This window comes from Panthera pardus, unplaced genomic scaffold, assembly GCF_024362965.1.
Source record: "Panthera pardus isolate Hobbes unplaced genomic scaffold, ASM2436296v1 HiC_scaffold_16, whole genome shotgun sequence".
Taxonomy (NCBI): domain Eukaryota; kingdom Metazoa; phylum Chordata; class Mammalia; order Carnivora; family Felidae; genus Panthera; species Panthera pardus.
Window position 1 is genome coordinate 111,050,304 of NW_026526721.1, and position 24,881 is coordinate 111,075,184.

General features: G+C 39.6%; 1 protein-coding gene across 3 annotated transcripts in view; it reads right to left on the reverse strand.

The window, feature by feature from the left end:
- MBNL1 (muscleblind like splicing regulator 1) overlaps window positions 1-24,672 on the reverse strand; it is a 206,159-nt gene extending 181,487 nt beyond the window's left edge. Inside the window, exon 1 of one of the 3 annotated variants that reach the window (XM_053903704.1) lies at window positions 24,569-24,672. The gene's annotated coding sequence lies outside the window, so the exon portion shown is untranslated. Of the gene's footprint in view, window positions 1-912; window positions 1,029-24,568 lie in introns of those variants that run through there. The other 2 variants (XM_053903702.1, XM_019439947.2) reach the window with 2 other exon arrangements.
- Window positions 24,673-24,881: the final 209 nt, after the last annotated feature.

Consider the following 24,881-nt stretch of genomic DNA (forward strand, 5'->3'; position numbering starts at 1 on the left):
ACACATTACTACCAATAACAGATTCCGGCTCCGTTTCAAAAAAAAAAAAAAAAAGTGGGGGGGGGGGACTACATATTTGTCCTGCTTTTGTCTAAAAACCAGAACCCAAGTACTAACTACTTTTCCTCCTCAACCTTTCGTGAAAGCAATTCAACCAACTGCGGCTCCACCCAGAGAGCGTCTATACTTACTTTTCTTACAGTTTTTGAGTGACGCACTACAAAACGATGGGGGGGGGGGGGGGGGAGAGAGGAGCCCTCTCATGCAGGGCGTCTTCCGCCCTGTAAACTTGGCAAAAGGCAAACTGGACTGAAATACAGCACTCTCCATATAAGGAAGCCCAGCTAAACATGTCATGCGTAATTTATGGGTAGCAGGCAGAGAATTAACCTTTGCGTGCACATATTTGGCCCAGATGAAAACCGGGGCTGGATGGCAGCCCCCGGGGACAGGGATGCGGGATCTCTTGGGAGACACCGTGGCTCGCGTCTGATGGGCTCGCGTCTCCTCCTGACGAAGGTCATTAAGTTGTAAGTACACTTCCACGCACCTGTTTCTTTCATCCCCCCCCCCCCCCCACCACCGCCGCCCCCCGCCTCTTTCTCTCTTTCTTTCTTGCTCTTTCTGCCTCGGCTGCCAGCTGGAAGCTGGCTGCGCTCTGACAGTGTCCGCAGAGCCCCGGGAAGGGCGGCTCGGAGCTGGGCTGCAGCTGCAACCTCCCGCTCTCCCTCCAGCTTGAGCTGGTGTGCGAGAGGGAAGCCTCCACCGCGGCGAGCCAGCCGCTGCCGCTACGAGACGCAGCCGGCCGGAGCCTCCTCTCACTTCCTCCTTCAGCCATGTACAGCCCCGAAAGAGTACAAACAATGCAGAGCAGCGGAGCAGCGCGAGGAAACTGTGAACAGGGAAACTTACCTCTCACATTTTTTTTCAGAGGCAGCCCGACTGCCGACCGAGTGCCCAAGGCATTGTGGGAGTCCTGATTCCAAGAGGCCCGCGATTTAAAATTGAACTTGTCAGTTCCCAGTCACGGGAGCATTGTGAGCGCCACAACTCATTCAGCTGCAGTGGAAAGACTGTTGCATGTCGCTGTGCAGCCTCTTATCGCCGAGGTCTGGTTTCCGCTGCTGCTGCGCGGCCCCTCCCCCGCCAGCCCAGCCCCACCAGGAAGCCCGGGGCGGACTCGTCGAGCTCCCGGACGCACGCGGCCGCGAAAAAACGCTCTTCAACTTTCCGCCGCCCTCCCGCCCTTCCCCGGGCCGCCCTGGCGCCCCTCAACCGAACAAAGTCCGCAAGGGGTGGTCGTGGCCGCTCGCGGGTCGGCGCACCGAGCAAAAGGAAGCCGCAGCCGGCGCTGGCGAGGTGCATCCCCGCAGCCGACCGGTGGTATGTTCCATCTTACACGTTCAACATTATTGCAGCCGAGCTATAGTGCAAACGGGACGCACCCCTACTACTTTCTGCTCCTTCCGACCAGCCGGGCGGACAAATAGGTTCTTTTTTTTTAAAAGAGCCGGTGGATGGGTCTTTTATAAGGAAGCCGGCAAGGTTAGGTTGAAGGTGAGAATCCGATCGGCATGAAACGGTAAGGATCGGATGGGGCTGCCGCCTTAAAATGCACCACACAGTTTTTGAACCTGGATGGCTCACAGGCGGGAAAAACATCTGCAAGGCTGCCAGTGTGTGTCTGCCTCAAGTAACGGCGTGTGCGCAGTTTTGCAGTTCCTTAGTAAAACTGATTGTCACACAAGCACAAAAACTCCTGTTCCAGCTTCCCGTCTAGCTTGTAAATAATATTTGGAATGTAAAACCCTTTCTTCCCAACTCTGCATTACATGATTTATAGAAAAGCACAGCTCCTTCTTTAAAAATAAAATGCCATTTTCTGAAATACTGGAATATTCTAAGGCACATAAGTCATATTATTGTTGGAGCAAAAGAAACCACAGCCCCCAATCATAATTCATTGGGTGTTGTAAGATGTAACTTGGCTTCCCTTTGAATGGAAAGAATTTGGGGTTAATGTGATGTGATAATGTTTTGGAGATTTGGGGGCAGAATTTCCTTTGGGTTTAAGGAATTTTGATAACTTGTTCAATAATGAATCTAATTTAAACCATTGGTTCCATGTTTTGGACACAATCTGGAATGAAATGGTAGGTAAGGTGCAGTGTTCTTCCTACAACTTTATTAAGTTGTGTTAAAGAGGGTGCGGCTGGCTTCTGGAGGAGAAGGAAAAAGATCATGAAAGGTGCTAAGGTTCAGAAATAAGTCCAGAGGCACTAATAACAGACTTGAGTTCTGACCCTTGACTAGATCCACAAAACACTGAGTTAATACTGTGCACTGCTCCCTTCCATACAAATTAATTAATTAATTAACTAGTTAATTAATTAATTAGATGGCCCTACTTATCAGTGTTAATCATTAAAAAGTACCCAAGCACACACACAGTTGAAGTAGATTAAGAGGACACTGACACTTTCTCAGAGGACAGGAATGGGCATTCTCTATCTGCCAATTAGTAGCTATGAGGACTTCCTTCCTTCTAATTCAGCATTCACTGCAACAACTACATCGAATGCCTGCTATGCCAAAGCTATAAGAATGGGTAACACAGTCCCTACACAGTCAAGGATGATACTTCTACTAGGAAAGAGACAAACCAATTAACTCTGCCTGAGGGGTGAATGCTAAGATGGTGTAGGCAAGCCCAAGGGGGCCTGAGGAAGGTTAGGGAAGGCTTCCTGGAGGAGTTATTTTGAACAGGTGCCTTGAAAGGTATATAGGAATTAGCGAGATGGAAAGGGAGTTGGGGCTGGACAAGTGAAGAAAAGAGCATGGTCAATACAACGGGCCTACCAGCCTTCCTGTTAGAGGTGAAGGAAGGGTAAGTGTAGGGGAGTGGCAGGAGATGAGCCAAAAGCAGGTCTGTGTTAAGCCCAGGAGTCTCTACTCTGAAAACCATGATGAAATGGAAGAGTTTATACAGCAAGGGGATAGGTAGGTAGAGTTTGGATTTGTATTTCAGAAAGATCCTGTGGCAGCAGCTTGAGGGTGAATGGGAGTGCGGGGTGGCGGCCCATAGAAGAAGGGTGAATGGGTGTGGACAGACTGGAAAAATGACTCACACAGGGAATGAGGAAGGGAGGAACCTTGGGAGACTCCCAAATCCCTGGCTTAGCCTACTGGATTGTTTGCTACTTGCCTTTTAATGTCTTCAATTTGCCTTTCATTCTCCATGACAACGAACCCATGACTTCTGAGCTGGGCCACCTATGCGTCTGCTAACAGGTTGGTGCCCTAGCTGGCTTCCACACACACCTCAGGATGTCCAGTGGACCGCTAAGGACTAATCCCCATTGTGGGAATTTATTTTCAATTGTTCTCAGACCCTTGTAGACTTCCAAGTTAGCACTTTGGTGCTCTCTTTTCTTGTGGGTTAGAAAATTTGCTGTTTGGAGCAACATGGTGAAAAACAGGACTTTGGACCTGTGTATGGTGCAAGAAGGGAAATTATTTTTCCACTTCGGCACTGGAGAAGGGGGGAAGTTCTGGGAACAAAAGAGAAATTGAAACTGAGACAGATTTTCTGCTCCACCGAACAGAATACAAAGAAATACAAGAAAGACCCTTGAATGTTAGAAACGGTAAAATAAACATCCTCGTAAATGACTGAGAAGAGAAAAAAATGTTATTTTACGTTAGATAAAGGAAAAAGGGATGGCTAACAAAACTCATATGAAATAATGGTCAATCTAGGACTCAAAAATGTGTCAAAATAAATTGTGATATAAAACTTCGTTGCCAGTGACTTTGCTTAATATATTATTACAGATGATATTATAACATGAGTAATGATATTGAAAATTTTGAAGCACTGTAACAAGAACCAGATCACATGTTAAAAATATTAAATCATGTTGCTAGCTTTCAACTACCAGTAGCATTCTAACCACATTTTAAATTGTGGAAATTATTAAAAAATCATTAGTAATAAAAAGTAAATAGTTTCCCATTTAGAATACCAATGATAGTCCCTCAGTGCCAGGAGAGCATTAGCAGTATGGTTTCCTATGCTTCTGTGAAGTGTACTGACAGTTCACAGGTTCATGAGTGAGTAGATCCATAAGTATAAAAAGAAGGTCATTTGTGGATGGAGAGGGAAATTATAGAAAACAATTTCAGATGAAACAGAACTACCTTTTTAGATAAAGGAAAGAATGTTCACTGCCGGTTTCTGAAATATTTCAAACCATTCAAGTCTTAATTATACCAATGAATCCCAATAGAAATGCAGTTAAGCAATATGGTTTTTAGAGATAATATCAACTACCAGGTTCACCAATAATGCAGATAAAGGAAATGGTAGCATTTATCTTTTTCACTCAGATGGGAGTCTGTGAAGCACCTGTGTAAATGTGGTGAGCGTGTGTATGAATTGTATCTTCCTTGTCCTACATACACATTTATAGCTCAGTAAGTTCTCATAGCCTCCCAAATGTGATTTGCCTTTCCTGGCCAAACAAAACAAAACAAAAACTCAGTGAAAATATCCCAAAAAGGTATGTTTTTTAAAAAAAATTGAAATATGAAAAGGTCTTGAATCACTGATCTAGGAATACTGTTTTTATTATACCAGGATAAAAATAATCCATTGCAAGATACTGTCAAAACTGAGACCCAGATGCAGATCTTTGCTTTCTAGCTCATGTTTAAATACATATGGTTGAGAGAAGAAGCTTCTGGAAGGCAGTGAAGAGTTGGAAACATTTTTGTATGGAGAATCCATTTTAAGCAGATACATTAAATGTATCTCTATTAAATTTCACAGTGGAGGAGGGAGGCACTCTTCTATAGCCTGGATTCAAATTTGTTCAAGTATCTGAATAAATATACTGGTAGAGTTATATGACTTTAGTTTACCTTCAGGGACCTTTTATATTTTACTTGCCAAGTAAGTTTTATAAATTATACCCAGTATTTAAATATAACATATTCTATTACATGTTATGTATATATAGTATGTTATGTAATACAACACATTGTATATATAATACATATGCCACTTAATGTGTAAATCACATAGGTGTGAAAATATTATATAAAATCAACATATTTGTCTTAAAATGTTTATAAAGACTAAAGTTGGGTTTAAAATGTTAATTTGATTTGGACATATCTCAATTAAGCTATTTTACCTAAAAGTTGAATCTAAATCTTCAATATAATTATTTTGGCATCTGGCAATAGGGCAGTATAAAACAAATACATTTCAGAATTAAAAGTTTAAAGCCACAGAATTTGAATTGGGAATCGAGCGTTAGAGACGGTCTGGCCCTATTCCTTTGTTAGACCAGAGAACATTGTAGAAGTAAATTGGCCCCATGACAGAGCAGAACTGGCATCAGTGTCTTCTGACTCTCTCAGACCATTTATTGTCATTGTTTTTCTTAAAAACACTGGGGCCGTAACAGTATCTAATATAGACATCATGTTTCCCCACGTTCAATGGAAAGAAGGGCCACCCTAGATTTCAGTACAATTTTCAACCTTTTTTTTTTCCTTTTTTTCTTCTTCCTCCCATTTTTTTCCATTCTTCCTTCCTTTTTTCTATCAGAAAACACTTTTCACATAATCGTTCTGTTCCTTTCACATATGTTGATTGAGCACCCACCATGCTAAGTCCTGTTCTGGGCAATACAGTTAGAGAAATTAGCACAGCTCAGTTACTATCCTCAAGGAATTTAGAACCTGCTATGGGGAACCAGGCACTAAACAAGTAAAGAATAAATAGAAAGAAACAGATAAGCATAGGAAGCAATTTCAGATGAAGATAAGTGCTATGAAGTAAGAGAAAGCAGATTAATGGGATGGGGGTGCATGTTAAACAGCGTGGTCAAGGTTTGAGGTGGTCAGAGATGGGCAGAGACCTCAAGGAGGGGCAGAACATCTCGAAAGACCATTCAAAGAGGTGGAAACTGCAGGTCTAGAGTCTTGAATTCCAGGTTCACACAAAGGCTAGAAAACCAACAGTGAATAAAAATGAATGGGGTACCCAACTTCAAGGAACTTACAGTCAAGTGAGAACAATGAATGCCAATCAAATTAATCACACTCAAAATGTATAACTACAGCCATGATGCTTGCGGTCAGTAACGACTATTGAAGTGTTCCGTTGTATTAGAGGTGGGATGATGCATGATCCAAGTTTGCTTTTCACAGAAAGAACTGAAGTACTGTCCTGACTGCTATGTGGAGGCTAATGGTCTAATCCCAGAACAAGGGGCAGGAAGTGTACCACAGGGACAGCGAATGGCTGAGGGCCAGCGGAAGTGAGATACAGTAAACATTAGAATCTTACATCTCAGAGCTAAAAAGAATCTCTAAGATGACCACATCCATGCCCCCAGGGAAGTAAGATTTATAGTGGATGGGTGTGTGTGTGCATGCACGCACATGCTTTTGCTTAAAGTCAACACAGTATAGGGGCACCTGGGTGGCTCAGTCGGTTAAGCCTCTGACTTCAGCTCAGGTCATGATCTCCCAGTTCGTGGGTTCAAGCCCCACATCAGGCTCTGTGCTGACAGCTCGGAGCCTGGAGTCCGCTTAGGATTCTGTGTCTCCCTCTCTCTCTGCCCCTCCTCCCGCCCCCCCCCCCCCGCCCCGCTCACACACACACTCTCTCTCTCCCAAAAATAAAATAAAAAAATTAAAAGTCAACACAGTATAGAAAACTCAAAAGTACTGAAAATAGAATATTTTTATAAAAATCAGCAGTGATTCCAATTCCCAGAGAGAGTCACTGTAATACTGCAGTTTATTTCCTTTCAGGCTTCTCTCAACACATTTTTTACATTGATATTATACTATATATGCAACTTTGTGTTCCATTTTCTCTCCCACCTAATCTCATAGTATAACTTTATAAAACAAATGACATCTCTCATGTCATACATTTTAATCTTCATTTATCACATGAGGTAATGGGGACTGGAGAATTGCCCTTGACCAAAACCTCACAGCTAATGAGGGTTAAGACTCCTGCCCCACAGTGTAGTGTCTCACAACCTATAACCCAGATCCTGAATTAATGTGTCTAAAATTAATGTATTTCTAAACATTCTACCTGGGACATACACCTGTCTTCTAATGAGAATTGTCACTAAGGAAAAGGAAATATACAACAGTGGTCTTTTAATAAATAAAGCAGTTACAAAATAAATATGAAACAGGTAGCCAGAAAGTCAGAGTGGATGTATTACTCATATATGTTTATAGGATGTAATTACATGTAATATTATGAAATGCTTTCTACCATCTCATAAAATTGTGTGTTGCAGCTTAGCCCAGAGTCCTCTTGTAATCTTTTAAAAATAGTGCCTAATAAGTCTTATAAATGTTCTAATGTAACTATTTTTATACTGCAATCCCAACATTTCTACGTATAATAAAAGCACCTGAAAATATGCCCATTGCTTTATCTATTCCTAAATGCAAACAAATTTCTGAAAATGCCAATAGCAAGGTTGATTTTTCCTTTCCTAAATGTCTATCTATCTACGCATTTTATTTTGGACTCCTTTCTTTGGACTCCTATGAGAGTTCTCTCTGGATCTTATCCACTCCGTTTATTCCTTATTACCTGTCTTTCCTGAAATTACCTTCAGACCATTTCTCAAGAGATGTCCTAAAGGATTTTTGAAAAAGAACAACTTTTGTCACATTAATGAATGATGGGGGATTCATATTCTTTTTCTCCTTTTCCCCTCTTTGCCTTGTCCAGTAGTGTGGAAACAGAGCAGTAGTCTTACATTAATCCTAATATCCTAATGTAGGCATCAGTATGCTGGCTATTGCTCCTTAGTTCATTTAACAAATATTTATTGGGCACTGATCATACGCCAAGAGTTTGCTTGGCACTGGGGATACAGAGATTGTTAAGATTTCTTCAAGGTACTCACAGCCTAGTCTAGCTGGTTGGGGTGGGGTGGGGGGAGGCAGATGTGGGAAAAAACCTCACACTCTTGGAAAAAAGTGTAGCCAATGAAACAGTTCAATTAAATCCAACAAACCCTTCTCACCATGTGCCAGGCAGATGGTAAGGACGACCGGGCTGCACCAGGCCTCGCTCCTCACAGACTCCCAAGCAGCTGGCAAATGGTAAAATTACCTGGCACATGGTAAGTGCTTCATGGCAGAAAGAAAGAAAAGACATAGGGGCGCCTGGGTGGCTCAGTCGCTTAAGTGTCCGACTTTGGCTCAGGTCATGATCTCACAGTTTTTGAGTTCAAGCCTTGCATTGGGCTCTGTGCTGACAGCTCAGCCTGGAGCCTGCTTCGGATTCTGTGCCCCCCTCTCTCTCTATCCCTCCCCTGTTCATGCTCTGTCTCTCTCAAAAATAAAAATAACCATTGGGCGCCTGGGTGGCTCTGTCGGTTAAGCATCCGACTTCGGCTCAGATCATGATCTCACGGTGCATGGGTTCAAGCCCCACGTAGGACTCTGTGCTGACAGCTCAGCCTGGAGCCTGCTTCGGATTCTGTGTCTCCCTCTCTCTCTGCCCCTCCGCCACTTGTGGTCTGTCTCTCTCCCTCTCAAAAGTAAATAAACATTAATTAAAAAAAAAAAAAAAGGCTAGAAAAGACATAAAGGGCCGTAAGACAGACAAGCAACCTGATCGTATAAACGTCATAACAAATCGTTGCCCTGGCAATGAAAGTTTTTTTTTGTTTGTTTGTTTTTGTTTGTTTGTTTTGTTTTTTTACTGGGCGACTCAGTTGGCTGAGTGTCCGACTCTCAATTTTAGCTCAGGTCATGACCTCACAGTTTCTGAGTTCAAGCCCAGCATTGGGCTCTGTGCTGACAATGTAGAGCTTGCTTGGGATTCTCTCTCTCTCCGTCTCTCTCTGCCCCTTCTCTCTCTCTCTCTCTCTCTCTCTCTCTGAGTAAATGAATTAATTACAAGTTTTTAAAAAACAAAGTTTGTTTTTCTTCATTTTTTTGCTGCTATTAGCTTACCAAGGTGGAGTCTAGTTCCCAAACAGCAGGCTTGCTCACCTTGCCCTCCGTGAGTCCCAGGCTGGCCTTGCAACTCTCTCCTTGCTTCCCCCCAGGCCTTCAACAGGGGATCCTCAGCTAGGTGATAGGAGATTATCTGATTAAAGTCATTCACACTAAGGTGAGACTGAGGCTTAATCCTTCAAAAGTGATTGCTTTGACAAAAGATAGCCTGTTAACCCTAATGAACCGCTAACTGGCAGAGCTTAGAGGGCTCCTTTTCTCACCCTCTAAGCTGCCCACCGCCCACCCCACCATTATATCCTTCCCTCTCTATTTCCCCTCCTGAAATAAAGGAAGAAAGGAAACTAGTAAATTCAGGAACGTTAGGGACTCTAATCACACATAATGTCTCTCTGCCCTCTCCTAAGAGCAAATGAGGTGGCATTTATAAGCCCGTCCTAGAAACGGGAAGACAGAAAGTAGGGAAGTGGTTCCTGAGTTTGGCTTCACTTTGGATCCACAGAGTACAATCCAGACCAATCAAATCAGAATTCCTGGGAGTGGCACACAAGCATCAGTACTTTTTTTTTTAAGTTCCTCAGATGATTCCAATGTGCAGCCAAGGTTTCCTCCCACTGAGCTAGAGTTTAGGAAATGAAATTATCCAGAATCAGCGGCAATCCATTGACCTGCTCCATTTTCTTCCTTTGGTGAATAAGGTCTATTTGGCACAAAAGAAACAATGTTCTCTCCAGGAGACTCTGTTTCAAATAGTTAGCTTTGGGCAAACTGGTGCACATAGGCATCTAGATACGTGGGCATCAGGACTGGTTGCCGAGAGCTTGTACAGCTTTGCCATGTACCTGATGGGACACGGGGCTTCTCACGCAAACTAAATACGTTTCACCTTATACCAGGTAAGCATCAGTGGTTGTCCGTGTGCTTAAAAACAAATGAGATATAGTCAAGTCCACACAGAACATAACCCTACATGTTCTATAATGCTTAGGTTGCTGTTTGCTTAAAGTTCCATATCCTGTCTCTTCCTAAGAAATTGTGATCATGAGCGCCCCTTGAGAATGACATTAGGGCCACTGAGAGATCAAAAGTGCCCTAGGCCACTTCCTTTCGGATTTATTAATATTAAACTATAGAATATGTATGTATGTGTGTGCGTATCACATAAAAGTGTGCATATATACATATATGTGTATATAGGTATATCTGTATGTATAACTTTCTCGAAAATAAAAAGTTTTACAAATTCTTATCTATTTTATGAGTTCATTCAACAAAATAACATGGTTAAATCATAAATACAAATACATTAATAGGACATTTCTCATTTGCAGATAGCATTAGAAGTCCTAATTTATGGTGTTTGTGAATGTGCCATTGGTCCCAATGGCCACACCTGGGTGGCTCTGAACGCCCATATTTCTGCCACAGCCTTAGCAATGAGGAACTACTGACAGGACCTGATCCCATTGAGCCTTCCCAGTACTGATGTATTTTTAGACAATGTTGAACGTTCTTTTCCCTTTTCAAACATTTCTGACCGTAGGTCACCAGCTCACCAGTAACTGCTGCATTTTCACTGTCTTTTTGCTGTCAACTTTCCTACCCAGTTCACAAATAGTCATTGAGCACCTAGCATAATTCCAGCCTTTCCTAGAATCTGAGGCTATAGAAGGAGCAAAACTAGACCTCAAAACCCTTGAAACATGCAGTCCAGCAGGATATAGCTATGCAATAGTAAATAATTGTAATCAGTTAAGTAAATAACATAAATGCGCAAAGTGTAGCGTAAGGGAATGAGAGTGTGAACAGGTGAACCTAACTCAAAAGGTAGACAATTATCATTACCTTTATGATCTCTTTCTTTTTTCATGCAATTCAAATGTCTAGAATTACAGCCATGTGAGAACCACCACAGTACTTAAACTGGATGTCTTCAGTGCCTTTTAATTTGCAAGACAGGATTCTATTACTAGTTGCATGAAATAGTGACCCTTTTTCTGTTAAGATGCAGGATGTCTACCACACAGCCCCCCAAGGGCAAGGTTTGGAGCAATCTGTGACTGAGCATTACTATGCCACCCTGGCTGTTCTTTGGTGTTTATTGCCCATTTCCTGGGTTTAATCTGTTAAGGTTATGACATCTCCAAGACAAAGCCAGCTTCTCTCTCATACTTTCAGAGAGTAGAGCATGTCAGCTTTGGAATTAATATATGAAAATCCAAATGTATTATCTTTTGTTTTGTCAGAGTTAAAGGATCTTTTTAAATCTTTGTTCCTGGATGCAAAATTATTATTTTTTTCCGTTCCTGAATATAATAGGTAGCATGTGCTTTCACAAAATAACGTATCAAGTGCCTTTAATAGGAGTTTATTAATTCTGTTCGGGAGCCATTGTAAAGATGTTTATGCATGATTATTCTAGACTAGCAATAGAGCAGTAGTCTGTAACTCCTACCCACATGCTACTCCCATGCACAGTGTAACTTCCTTCTATAGCTTCAAGACTCCCACGTTCCTACAAAAGCTCTTTCCTACCTGTCACTTAGTCTTCACAATTAAATAAAGAACAAGTTAACTGTTTAAAGAGGCTGGCCACACTGGGCCTCCCTTTTCATGAAGTCATTCTTCTCTGAAGATACTCCAAATTATAGACTTAGCCAGAACAGTTTTTTTCCTCTTTGAGGACTTTGAAGTCTGTTTCTTCTTACGATATTCTGGTAGGTCTGTCATAGAAGAAACTGTAAATAGTTGGTCAGGTTCCCTAAATACCACGAGCTCTATGTGAGCCTTGGGAGGTGTTAACTTTGTTAGATTAGACTTGAACTTGTGGAAAAGGGCGCATCTGGCACCAAATATCCAACTTGTTTGAGATAGCCAAAATTAATTATTAAGAAAAAGGAGTGCATGGATGATACTTGGTACAAGTCTGGATAGTTTCCTTACTGTGATGCAAGAAGCCAGCTGAACTAAATCTATTTCATTTATGACTAAATTACCAGGTGACTAGGGGTAAAACACTGTCTCCTTTGGTGTTATTGGCAATAGGTATTCCTGTGCCAAATATGACACATGGGCCAGCTTCCAATGGCAAGAGTCATGCCTGCTACAACCTTGTCCTTCTGCCCATATTGTTGGCTGCTCTTGGAAAAAGCATAGCCACCTCTCCCCCACCCCGACTGGTACAATGGCCTATGTACGCACCTCACTTTTTAGAAGAATTAGGTTAAAAAATAAGGGGCTGTTACTTCAAAGGCTGTTGTTCTGCACATGCATGCCTTGGCTTCTATGAAATAAAGACGGTCTTTGGAGTCTGTCATTAGGCACATATTTCTAATCAATCTCTTCAACTCTTAGTCTTCCACTAACTTAAATTATCTCCCTCATAGAATTGTGATAATGATTTCATGGGAATTGACCTAACAGAGGTCACAGCATTATTATTATTTTAAATGGGATATTTAATATTAATAATATTTTATATTATTTTAAATTGTGTGTGGGGGGGGGGTTGTTTTTTATTTTTGAGAGAAAGAGAAACCATGAACAGGGGAGGGGCAGAGAGAGAGGGAGACACAGAATCCAAAGCAGGCTCCAGGCTCTAAGCTGTCATTACAGAGCCCAATGCAGGGCTCAAACTCACTCACCATGAGATCATGATCTGAGCCAAAGTCAGACACTTAATGGACTGAGCCACCCAGGTGCCCCCAAAAAACATAGGCTATTTTAAAAATAAGCTCATGTTAAACGGCAGATTTCTTCAAGATATGAGGATTAAAATCAAATTACAAGTTTAAGAAATGTACAGCTATTGTTTATAAGATAAAAGACAAATCCTCTTAGAGTTTTTTGAATGGACAGGTAGGATGTAATCAAAAGGGAATCCAAGATGTTCCCTGGAGTGATAAACAGGCACTTTTCAAACATCACTTTTAATTGACCAGAGCACATCTTTCTTTTGTCTAACTTTCCCCACCCACTTTACAAGAAAAAAAAAAAGAAAAAGACAACATGGGAAGGACAAGCCAAGCCAAGTAAAAGGCATCTTCCACTTTAAAAAAGAGTACATAATGCACAGTTGCATGGAAACCACATCCTTTGGAACCATATGTGATTTTTTTTTTTTTATGCAGTCAGAGCTGTTGCCACGGGATAAAAATTTAGTTGTCTACTTGCTTCATTTAAGTAACACAAGTCAAGAGATTGTTCCAAGCATAGCTTCCCTCTTTTTCAGCTTTTACTCTTTCCTCGCTGAAAAAATGTATCTCTCAATTTCGTCAGAACAAACACCCTCAGAACTTTAAGCGGAGAACATAATGATTTTGTGTTGCTAAGTACTATTTAGTAACAAAGGTTTGGGCCACAGGAATGATGACATCACCCACAGAAAGAGGAACATTTACACTTTTGAAAGAGATTCTTTTCCAATGTGATGGGTCACCAACCAGAGGAACAAAGCCAAATAAGGCAGGAGGAGAGGCCTCCTGGTTCTGGAGAAGGCATCTTTAGCATCCAATTCTGGAATCATGCCCCAAACCCACATGCTCTTCTACGCTCCCCTTCTGCATCTAGTTCATGTCAACAAATGTGTACTATTATTATTGTAAAAAGCCTGGTACTCTCATACTTCAATATATTTGCTTCTTAATTAATCTGTCCACCTATGGGCAGCAGGTCAGGAAGCGGCTTCATGTTTCAGGGGTGTTCCCTAAATATTCACACACTGCAGATATTCATGCATTTACACACGCGTGCAGTTGGAAACCACACACCATCTCACACTTTGCAATAATCCAACAATACAGTGAGTCATCATACCCACATATTTACATGATTCAATGGACTGCATGGCTTAAATAGCACACAAGTCACCTGTGCTCCTCCATACTTCCCAATACCACCAACAAAATAGTTTTCTCTTTGGGCATTGACAGGAACACTCATAAGTCAGCTTGTGGCTCCTACAATATCATGTCTGCCTGCCTTGGGGAAACTATGACTGTGTTCCTCTCTACCCCACCCATTGTCATCCTTCTAGCCACACCCAGTCCAATGCCATGGGTAGATTTTTTTCATTGTCATCTCTTAACACAAACAGCCATACTCGTTGTCATTAACTTCTTAAGTATGTGGGGAGGCCATTTGTTCTTGTCCCTAATAAATATTAGGTCTGTTTAAATAATACTAATACTAATACTAATACTAATACTAATACTAATACTAATACGAAGAAGGAGAAGGAAAAGGAAGGAGAGGGTGAGAGGGAGGAGGAGGAGGAGGAAAAGGAGGAGGAGAAGTCCTTTTTAGTAAGATATTCTATATTCCTTTCCCAAATCATATTCAACCACCCAACTCCCCCTGCAAAAGTTGTATCCATCTAATTCTGGGATTTAAAAGGTAATAATTGGATGATTTAGATCTCTTGGGATAATAAAAATAAATCAGAGGAAATTTATAATTATTCTGGAAATGCAGAGTAAGTAATCGCTACTTATAATAGGAATTGGTTGATGTTGTAAGGGTCCCTACCATCACTGGTGCTGGGATTTGAGAAGAATAAATAGGAGAACATCTGTTGTCTTCAGAGACTAGAAAACAGCCTTTTCTCTAGTCTTTTCTGCTTCTTATCCATGCAGAAACTAACGTGCCTGGTGACCCCATTACCAGACATCAGGGTACCTGTTTTCAATGGCCATGACGAAGGTCAGTTATTCCATAAGAATTTTACTGAAAAATCTGAAATTGACACATTTAAATAATATTTAAGCCCTTTCACTTTCATCAAACCCATACCAATTATAAAAATGAGAAGGCAAGGGGCGGCTGGGTGGCTCAGTCGGTTCAGCGTCCGACTTCGGCTCAGGTCATGATCTCGCTGTTCGTGAGTTCGAGCCCCGTGTCGGGCTCTGTGCTGACAGCTCAGAGCCTGGAGCCTGCTTCCGATTCTCTGTCTCCCTCTCTCTCTGACCCTCCCCCGTTCATGTTCTGTCTCTCTCTGTCTCAAAAATAAATAAACGTTAAAAAAAATTTTTTTTTAAAAATGAGAAGGCAAGTAAATGTAGTTAACCTCTGAAGATAAACTCAGCTTATTGAAATTTATCTAAATATAATAATTTACCACCTAAGAAAGCTTTTGCCCTATGTAGTAATCCCTGCTTCTCTTCAAGCAACAGTTTTTCTTGGCCTATGTTAAACACAGAGAGCGAATGGGTCACCCGTTGCACTCATTTCCCAAGTACACACACATGCATGTCTGCAAATATTTGCTCGCAGTGTACAACTCCTTGCCTTAGCCTACAACCTAAGGAACCTGGCCTTTTTTCAGCCCCAGCTTCTTAGTATCATCTCTCACTACCCCCATGTGACCTGGACTCCTCCTTTCTGCTTCTCAGATATGCCAAACTCATTCCTGCCTCCTCTGCACTCGCCCAGCACTCTTCCCGGGGTCCTCTGCATGGCACTCTCAAAGTCCCCATCATTCAGGTCTTAGCTTAAATATGTCCCTTTCGGAGAGGCCACCTGGAAGGCCAGCTAGGTACAGGAACTTTGCTTCTCTGCCTGTCTATCCTTTTACTTTGTTGAATGGTCTTCATGCTGCTATCTAGCATCATCGAAATTCCCTTCGTAAACATTTACTTGTTTACCGGCTTAGTCATTGTCTTGCCTCCCACTGGACTGAACCTCAGCTCCTTCAGGTAGAAATTTGGGCTTGGTCATCACTGTTTTCCTAGCATCTAGATGAGTGCTTCATGCATAATTCTTGATAGATGAATACACGAATAAATGCACTTCAAAATGGAAACAGAGGCCTCTCACAAGAATTAAAATTGTCTCTTCGCATAACCCACTTCTTGAGAAGAACCACAAAGGCAGGGTCACCACATCCCTCCTCTGGGAGGACCATAGAATAGAAAATAAAAAGTGGCTCAGTATAAATACCAGGGGCAGTATGTGAACATGGTAAAGATCCATTGTGGAGACAGACACACCGGGACCAATTTTGTGACCATTATCAAACTCTCTCTGAACCTGTCTTTTTCCCCCCTTAAATCTGTAAAATAGTACTCGGGGTACTTATTTCACAAAGTCTATGAGGGTTTTAAATTCGTTAGTTAATCCTGTGAAGCACAATGGTATTAAATACAATGGCATTTTAAAAATGGCACTAAAACCTGGTACTAAAAATGATACGCAATGGTGCTAAAAACGAGTACTAAAAACTATAATAGTAAAGCTATTATTATTAACATTATCATCATCATCACCACCACCACCATCATCATCATTATTTAGGACCTAATAATCTCAAGAACCAAGTCATAGGTTTATAACCTTAAACTTGATATGTTGGATACACACACAAAACAACTCCAAACAATATTCCTAAAATAGCCTTTAAAATCCACTCCAAGATCAAAAAATAGAACCAGCAAATAATTACACAACAGTATGTGAACTATATGCATAGCCATGAGGCCAGAACAGGCAGATGGTGAATCAGGAAAGAATTCTGGAAGGAGATTGGTCTTCCATCTGGCTTGAGGGAAGCGATGAACCCTAGCTGGCAAGGAAGGGCGGGCACATGTGTTCCTTGGGGGTGAGGGCAGAGGCAGAACCAGTGCAAAGGCAGTGGGGCGGCAATGCAGAGTGACTGCCCCCAGGATTCTAAGAGATTAGTGGCACCCACTGTGAACCAGTCTCTTTTTAGCTCCATGGAAGAGAGCCAGTGCACACAAAAAAGAGAACTTCTCGGTCTATTTGTTGTCCCCAGGGACCACTTCTTTTGTGTCAGTTCCTTTCACTCAGTGCTAACAGAAGTATCCCACCTGACAATCGCATGGCAGTTTAGAACACTACGGTAATCATGGCCTCCTCCACATGACCTTGGGAGATAGCGGTTATTTTTATCATGCTTGTTTTATTTGTATCTAAGGTTCAAAACTGTTGAGGCCTTTTGCTTAATCATCATTTGAAGACCTAATATGTTTCAGGGATTCTTCTAGACACCGAGGATATAATATGAACAAAACAGACCAAACCCTACCCTCATGGAACTTACCTGTCAGTGGGAGGAACAGGGAATAAATAATTAAACAAAGAAACAAAGGTTTTGTGTGGTATTAAGTGCTATCAAGAAAATTAAAAGGGGGTAAAAGGACACAGTGACTGGGTTAGGGACACTATAATAAAATATTTAGTTGGTCATGGAAGACACCCTTTAGGAGGATCATCTGAACATCTAAAGAAGGAAGAGTTGTGCACAGTAATGTGTGGGAAGAACATGCCAAGAGAGGGAAGAGCATGTGCAAAGTCCCTGAGTCAGGAATGAGTTTAGGAAGCTCCAGAAGCAAAATAAGGAGTGGAGCCAGAGCATCGTGAATGACGGGATAAGAGGAAGGATGTGAGGGAGGAGATGTAAGTAGAGGATAATACATATAAGCAATAGTGAGGAATTTGGATTTTTTTTCATAATTAAAATAGGAATCCATTGAAGAATTTTGAGCAGGGAGTCACAGGATTTGACTTCTATTTTAAAAGGTCATGCTGGTAGGGATGCGAGAGTAGAAAAAGATCTCACAGTTGTGCAATCGAGCCCCGCGTTGGGCTCTACCCTGGGCACGGAGCCTGCTTGAGATTCTCTCTATCTCCCTCTCCCGCTGCCCCTTCACCACTTGTGCAAGCTCTCTGTCTTGACAGAGAGAGTAGAAAAAGAGAGAAACGTCCAGAACAGAGATGATAGTGTCTTTCACTGTGCTCGAAATGGTGGAAGGGGTGAGCCTGGTCAATGTTGGAATATATTTTGGAAACAGAACTGACAAGCTTGCTGATAAGTAGGATGCAGGTGAAGGAAAGAAAGAAACCAGTGACACTTTTGACCTGGATAACTGGGTGTAAGATCATGTCATTTACTAACCAAATAAGACTGGCATGGAGCAGAGAGAAGGGTGGGCAATGAGGGGCTTTATTTTGAACGTGTTAACTTTAAGATGCCTATTAACATCTGAGGTTTAATAATCACTTTGAGGTATGAGTTCATAAGCTGGCAAAATTTAAGGAGGTATAACTTTTTTTTTTAATTTAAAGTTATGGGGTTAGATATCTGGAGAGAGAAGTAACCATCCAAGATTCACAGGCAGTAAGTGACAGAATGGAAATTGAAAATGAGTCTTGGCACTCATCAACTCTCTCTTCCTACCACAAATATCAGGATGTGTCCATCATTATGAGGAGAATATGGGAGAGTACAAGGGACAGGAATGTTCTAGAATGACTCATAGAAGAGGGTGAGAATTTTTCCAGTGCTTATGGACTATACAAATTCATGGTTGCTTCTTTCCTTGCCTATTTTTCTGTAAGTGTGATGCTATATGCACATTTAATTTTAAAAATCCATTCTGGAATAATAAATTCATAAGGTTGACCAAAGACCACTGGTACTTACTTTCTTTATGGAAATTACCACTTTTTGGAATACGTGACAGATAATTAGCTTCAGACTAAATGTAGATTAAACAGAATTGAAATATAAAGCTAAAAGTTTAACCAATAACTCACACAGGTATTTCTGAGTTGTATCGTAACATTTGAAATAGGACCATCAGGTTTGTTTAACAGAAATGGCTTGGGCAAGAGGCACTTAATCTCCATGGCTAGGAAAAACAATTAAAAGTCAATCAAGTAAAAAATAAAATTAAACCAATAAGAATGCAAAGGGAAAAAATTCTAAAACTGGAAACAAACAGAAACAAATCAATCTAATTGTATTTCAGATGAATACTATGATAACCTGAAATGGAAAGAAAGAAAACGTGTGAGGGATGGAGGGAAGAGGGAAGGAAGGAAGAAAGGAATTCATCCAAGTAACTAATAAACACAGTGTTTGGTGGGGAATGAGTGTGTGGAGGGAGAAGGTGCACACAAACCCTGAATTCTTTTTGGTGGGTTTATTGTAGTGATTTGGGTAAATTAATTCTTAAATTATTTAACAATTTTCTATTTATTTTTGAAAGAGAGAGAGAGAGAGAGAGAGACAGAGCATGAGCGGGGAAGGGACAGAGAGAGAGGGAGACCCAGAATTCAAAGCAGGTTCCAGTCTCTGAGCTGTCAGCACAGAGCCCAATGTGGGGCTTGAACTCACGAGCCAAGATATCATGATCTGAGCCAAAGTGGGAAGCTTAACCGACTGAGTCACCCAGGTGCCTCTTAGATGCTTTATAGAATTGAGTAAATGAGTAAACACGTTGATGTTCAGATCCAGGGCTCACACTGTGGAAGAAGGGACACACAAACATGGCATAGGTGAGGGCAAAAAAGAACCTTCTGGGAATGGATTGGAATTGGAAATAGCAGGTGAATGCAGGATGTCCAAAACATATGTGTATGGATATAAATTTTTATGAATGCATGCATATGCATTTTTGTATGCATACTTGTATGTTTGTGTCTGTATGTGTGTATTTGCATTAATATATTTTTGCTGGAAGGGTCAAAAAAGAAAAGCACTCCAGTGGCAGTGAGAATACCTAACCCAGATTTGGCCTTTTAGACCATTTTCCATTAAAAGAAATGAGAAATGGATGATTCCAGGGTTGGGATGTGCTAGGTACCAGATTAGCCTAGAACATCTTTTTATGCCAGAAAGTAAGAAAGTGCGTACTAATACGAGGGAAGCTGGCCACAGGGACATAGAAACCAGAATAAAGAGTCTTCATTGGTCAGATGTGGACAATTTGAGCACCATAACAATTAAGGCAGTAAGGAATTATAACCCATTGGAAAGACAAAATTTCCTGAGTTAATATCGGGAACAGATATACAAATTAGTAATTAAATACAGGAGAGAGGGGAGATTTTGCTTACATTAGAGTACAAAAGGCTGACTGAAACGTGCCGGGAGTGTTGGAGCTGGAAAATCGTGATTTTATAACTGTAATGCATTACAGTCAAGACTGCATCAGATGAGAACATCAATTAATATTAACCCAAGAGGAAATTTTTCATGAGGAGTTGTCATTACAATGTGGAGAAATTAGGCAACACTTTGACATCTCAACCAAAATTAACAATACCATTGGCGGATAGATGAGCATCCTGTGACCCTAGGTATCATCACCTGTGCAGTATTCTAGCAAACACTGCAAAACCACAATCTAATTGTGAGGAAACGTCAGACAAATACAAAATGAGCAACACGGTTAAAAAAAAAAAAAGAGGGGTGCCTGGGTGGCTCAGTCGGTTGAGCGTCCGACTTCCGCTCAGGTTAGGATCTCACAGTTTGTGAGTTCGAGCCCCGTGTTGGACTCTGCTGACAGCTCAGAGCCTGGAGCCTGTTTCAGATTCTGTGTCTCCCTGTCTCTGCCCCTTCCCTGCTCATGCTTTGTCTCTCAAAAATGAATAAATGTTAAAAAAAGAAAAAAAAAGAGTTGGTGGGTAGACTTTAAGGTTTTAATTTTATAAAAGACAAAGAAATGATGTGGAAATGTTCCAGATTAATGGAGGCTAAAGAGACATTGCAAATAAATGTAACACATGACTCTAAACTGGATGCTTTACTGGAGGGGGAAAATTATAAAGGACATTATTAGATAAATAGCAAATTGTAATATGGGCCAATAATAGATAAAAGTATGGTATCAATGTAAATTTATGAAATGGATATTGCAACCATTACATAAGAGACTACTTCTATATTTAGTAATTACAAGCTGAAGTTAAGGGTCATGTTTTTTATAACTTACCCTCAAGTGGTTCAGGAAAGAAAAAATGGAGACAGAAAGATATGGAGAGAGAAAGAATGAAGCAACTATGCTTCATTCATTCATAAGCAAATTATGAAGCAACTAGAGTAAAATATTAAGATTAGGCAAACCTGGGTAAGGGTATATAGGTGTCCACTATACAATTCTTATTTTTACAATTCTTTTGAGCTTGAAATTATTTCTCAATACAAAAATTAAGTAAACGAAGTATAATAAGCATTTCTAGTGAGCATTTAAAAACTCCAATGGCATTAGATATATGATTTTTACTCAGAAGGCAGCCTAATTGTCTAGACGATGTTCCTGCCTCTCCTCTAATTCAGATCTGTTCACCAACACAGGAAGAGCATAAAGCATTCTGCTTCAATTTTTTTTCTTATGCAAAGTGAAAACAAATTGAACTGAGGTATGCTTAAAGAAAAACGCTGCTAATTTATTTATTTTTTCCAGAATCAGAACTGTGGTGATTTTTTTCAAGATCATATTACTATTTGTTTGTTTCCAAAGTGAAAAGAATTTTTAGACTGTGATAACCACTAAATGTGGAAAAAACTGAGAACTTACAATTAATTTCTATAAAAATGAGCTGGGACATTTTATACTAGTTCATGGAGTAAGAACAGTAATCTAACTTCATTTCTGCTTCACTGTCCATGGTTCCATTATGAATTAATGGTTTTAATGCTATTTTTCTTTAAATTTGCATTTAAAAATACAAATTTATTGTTTTCCGTAGCAATACTGGAGAATGTAAGCCCATTTTGCACACATGTAGAAAGATGAAAAGACAAAGCTGGAAAGTATTTAGAAGACATCAAATCTAAATGCCTATTTCTAGTTCATATAACATCATAAAAATATCACTGATGTTAGGGAAGCATTGGCAATGTAATAGTAATTCTCAAACAACACATAATTTACGCTCTAAAGATTTAAGCATTAAACAGTGTTTTTATTTTCTAGAATGCAGATGTATAAATTAGACCACATATAATGCTTCTTTTTTAAAGGAAATACTCAGAAATATAAAAGAATTTGCCTTTATTCTTTATATTTGCAGAGATTCTTTCTTGTGTGGAAATGAGATTCATATTCCCTCTTACAATCATATGTACTTCCAAAGCACATATTTTTGGGAACATAATAATTTTCCCATATAACACATCTTTTCATTAATAGAAGAAATATGAATATAGAAAATCAATGGATGTAAGTGGACACAATTTGCTTTTAAAAAGGCTGAAAAAGCCATATTATCCAGATTTAGAGGATTTTTGTTTCTGAATCCAAAACACGCCATCCCTCTGAGTCTGCCCTCAAACTATAATCTTTCCAGCAAAAAGCTCTCATCTTTACTTTTGCAAATGAGACAATGGCCAAAAAACAAAGAAACAAAAAACAAAAAACAAAAAAAAGGAAAACTAACCAAACAAGGGCATCAATGTTTCAAAAGTTCTTTTGGGAGTCCGGTCATCTATGTTAAGAACAAATAGCCTTATTGTTTCAAAGCGAAATTATTATTTGAAAGGTAACATATTAGTGAGGTGGGATAGAGCCCTCTAGAAATAGGTCATTCTCTTGCCCAGGTGGGCGGCTTTAGAAAGTTCCCACTGTGAAGGAGGGGACAGACACCCAACAAAACTGTGAGATTCGTTGGATCAACCCTGGATGGCAGCAGTCTGACAGACACCCAGCAAGAACACGCACACATCATATAGACAACCACGTCTTATTAAGACAGATACAAAATTTTGCAGTGCTATACAGCAGTCATCCAGCTTCAACTTTATGATTCAGTGAAGATTTATGTCTCAGTGTGTCATATGAATGTAATCTTAACGAAACACAGTACAATTTATGTCTGTAGTTGAAAAGTAAAAATTTATGTAATAAATTACTTACAATATTATATCAGTTTCACTTTAAAAATGTGGATTGGGGGGGGGGGTCTTAATGCTTTTTCTTATGACACCATGTGAAATAAAAAGCCTATGCAATGCATCTTGCTGTTCTCCCAATAATGACAAGACCTTCTCCTTTAACAAACCATATAGCTCATGGAAACTCAGCCAGGTAGCACTCATTTTTTTTTTTTTTTTTTTTGGTACATATAATTTTGTCATGGAGCAAATTCTAAACTTAATCTCCATAATCTAGAACTAGACGGTTCATTCGGAGACTAAGAGTTCCCAACAAACACAACCACCACAACAGCAACACATCCATCACGCCAGCTAGATAGAATTTTCTCTACTTCTTTGGCCTTCATTTGCCAGTCTGAATTACAGTGTTGATCAATCTAGATCATAATTTCCTTGACTATGTTTTTGCTTGGTTGGTATCAGCTATTCAGTGTAACACCACACTACGTACAACAAACCCACAACACTTAATAGCTTATGATATCAAAATATCTCATATTTAAAATTCCAGACATTTAAGAATACTTCCATCATTTATTTTTAAAGAGAGGGGCATTAGACGTGGTGTTGTTGCAAAGGACACAACCAAGTTCTGATGGAAATAGTTGTGTGTAACTAGCGTGTGATACATAAAGAAGGACGTGCACAATTTTAATGGATTTCTCACAACTATCAATTTGATGGTAAATTTTTGATCTGGTTAAGAATGTCAAACTTGAGTCAACAGTTCGTTTCCTGAATTTCTAACACTAACAATCTGTTCTTCTTCTCTCTATAATCGAAAGACAGTGACTCCTGTCACAGCACATGGCATGAAAATAATTTAAAAAAAAACAACAACACCTTATTTTCTAGGTAATGTAATAGAACCAGCGTGACAGCATCGTTTACCCAAATTGATTAAAATTAAATCCATTAATTTATGGAACAATGTGGACTTTCTTTTTCAGAAGCCACCTGATTAATTAAGAAAGCAAACCAAATTAAGTAAGCATTCAAATATATTATTTGCTTAAAAAAGATTTACAAATCGCTGCGTGATAAATGTAATTATATTAAATAGTTAATATGCATATATATTACTCTGGCTTGGCACAAATAAAAAAATTCTGTTGGATTTAGATTACTTTAGAATTTCCTAATGAAATTAGTTTCAGCTTATTTTGATCTGCAATTACGAATTCAAAGGGTTTGACTTTTAGTTTTTACTCCACTTTTAAGCATTATAACTGGGAATTAATCTTAAGACAAACATAAATTTCTAAAATTTGATTTACTTATTTACTTTTTTAAATACTACTATCTACAGTACGAATTGCTTTTTTCCTAAGTATTTAAATATCATCATAATGTGATGATATGAAAGATAAGACTGAAATGTCACATTTTAAATAATTCTCTATATTTTCACAGTGGGTAGAAAAAATGCAAAAATATCTTTATCCTGGAAAATGTCCAACTAATACTATGCAAAATTAACAAATGTAACTAGGATAACTTACAAATGTTAGGAATTTACTAGAGCTAAGGGAAGAAAAAGTTCTCAAAATTTACATTAGTATGAAAGTTCTTTTGGCACTAAATTGTGTACAAAATTATGAAAATAAATAATTTTTTTTTTACTTTTCAGTTAAAATAATTTGGAGATCAATAAGAACTTCAAAATCTTCCAGCTTTTTAAAAGGTTGAATGTGCGGTTGAAGCTGTAAATTTACTAAAGTTTTTCATTTAAAATATGGACTATTTCCGTAAGAATTGTCAGATTAAGCTAACCTATTTTATAATGCAGCCAACATTTAAATTGTTATTACATAAACAGCAATCCAAATAATAAAAATAAAAAATAGCAAGTTAACACTTTCTTCTTACCGCTGTGTTATTTTCAGTTGCTTGTTAAGCTCCTTAAATAGTTGAGTTAACCACCATCTGAAAGGGCTCTGACTCTCTGCTTAGCTCTTTTTAGTCATTTTTTTTTTCTCTCTGCAAAAGGACAGTCTACCAAAAGAGGAAGTTGTGAAACACCAGAGTCATTTTGCTTTATACATTCTATGGAGAATGGAGTTATTCACAAACGTCACATTTGGAATCATGGTAACAGACTATAATTTGTGTGTGTATTCATATATAATTAACATATACACAAATGTATATGTGTGAGCAAGTTTTTGAAAAGTTAAGCTAT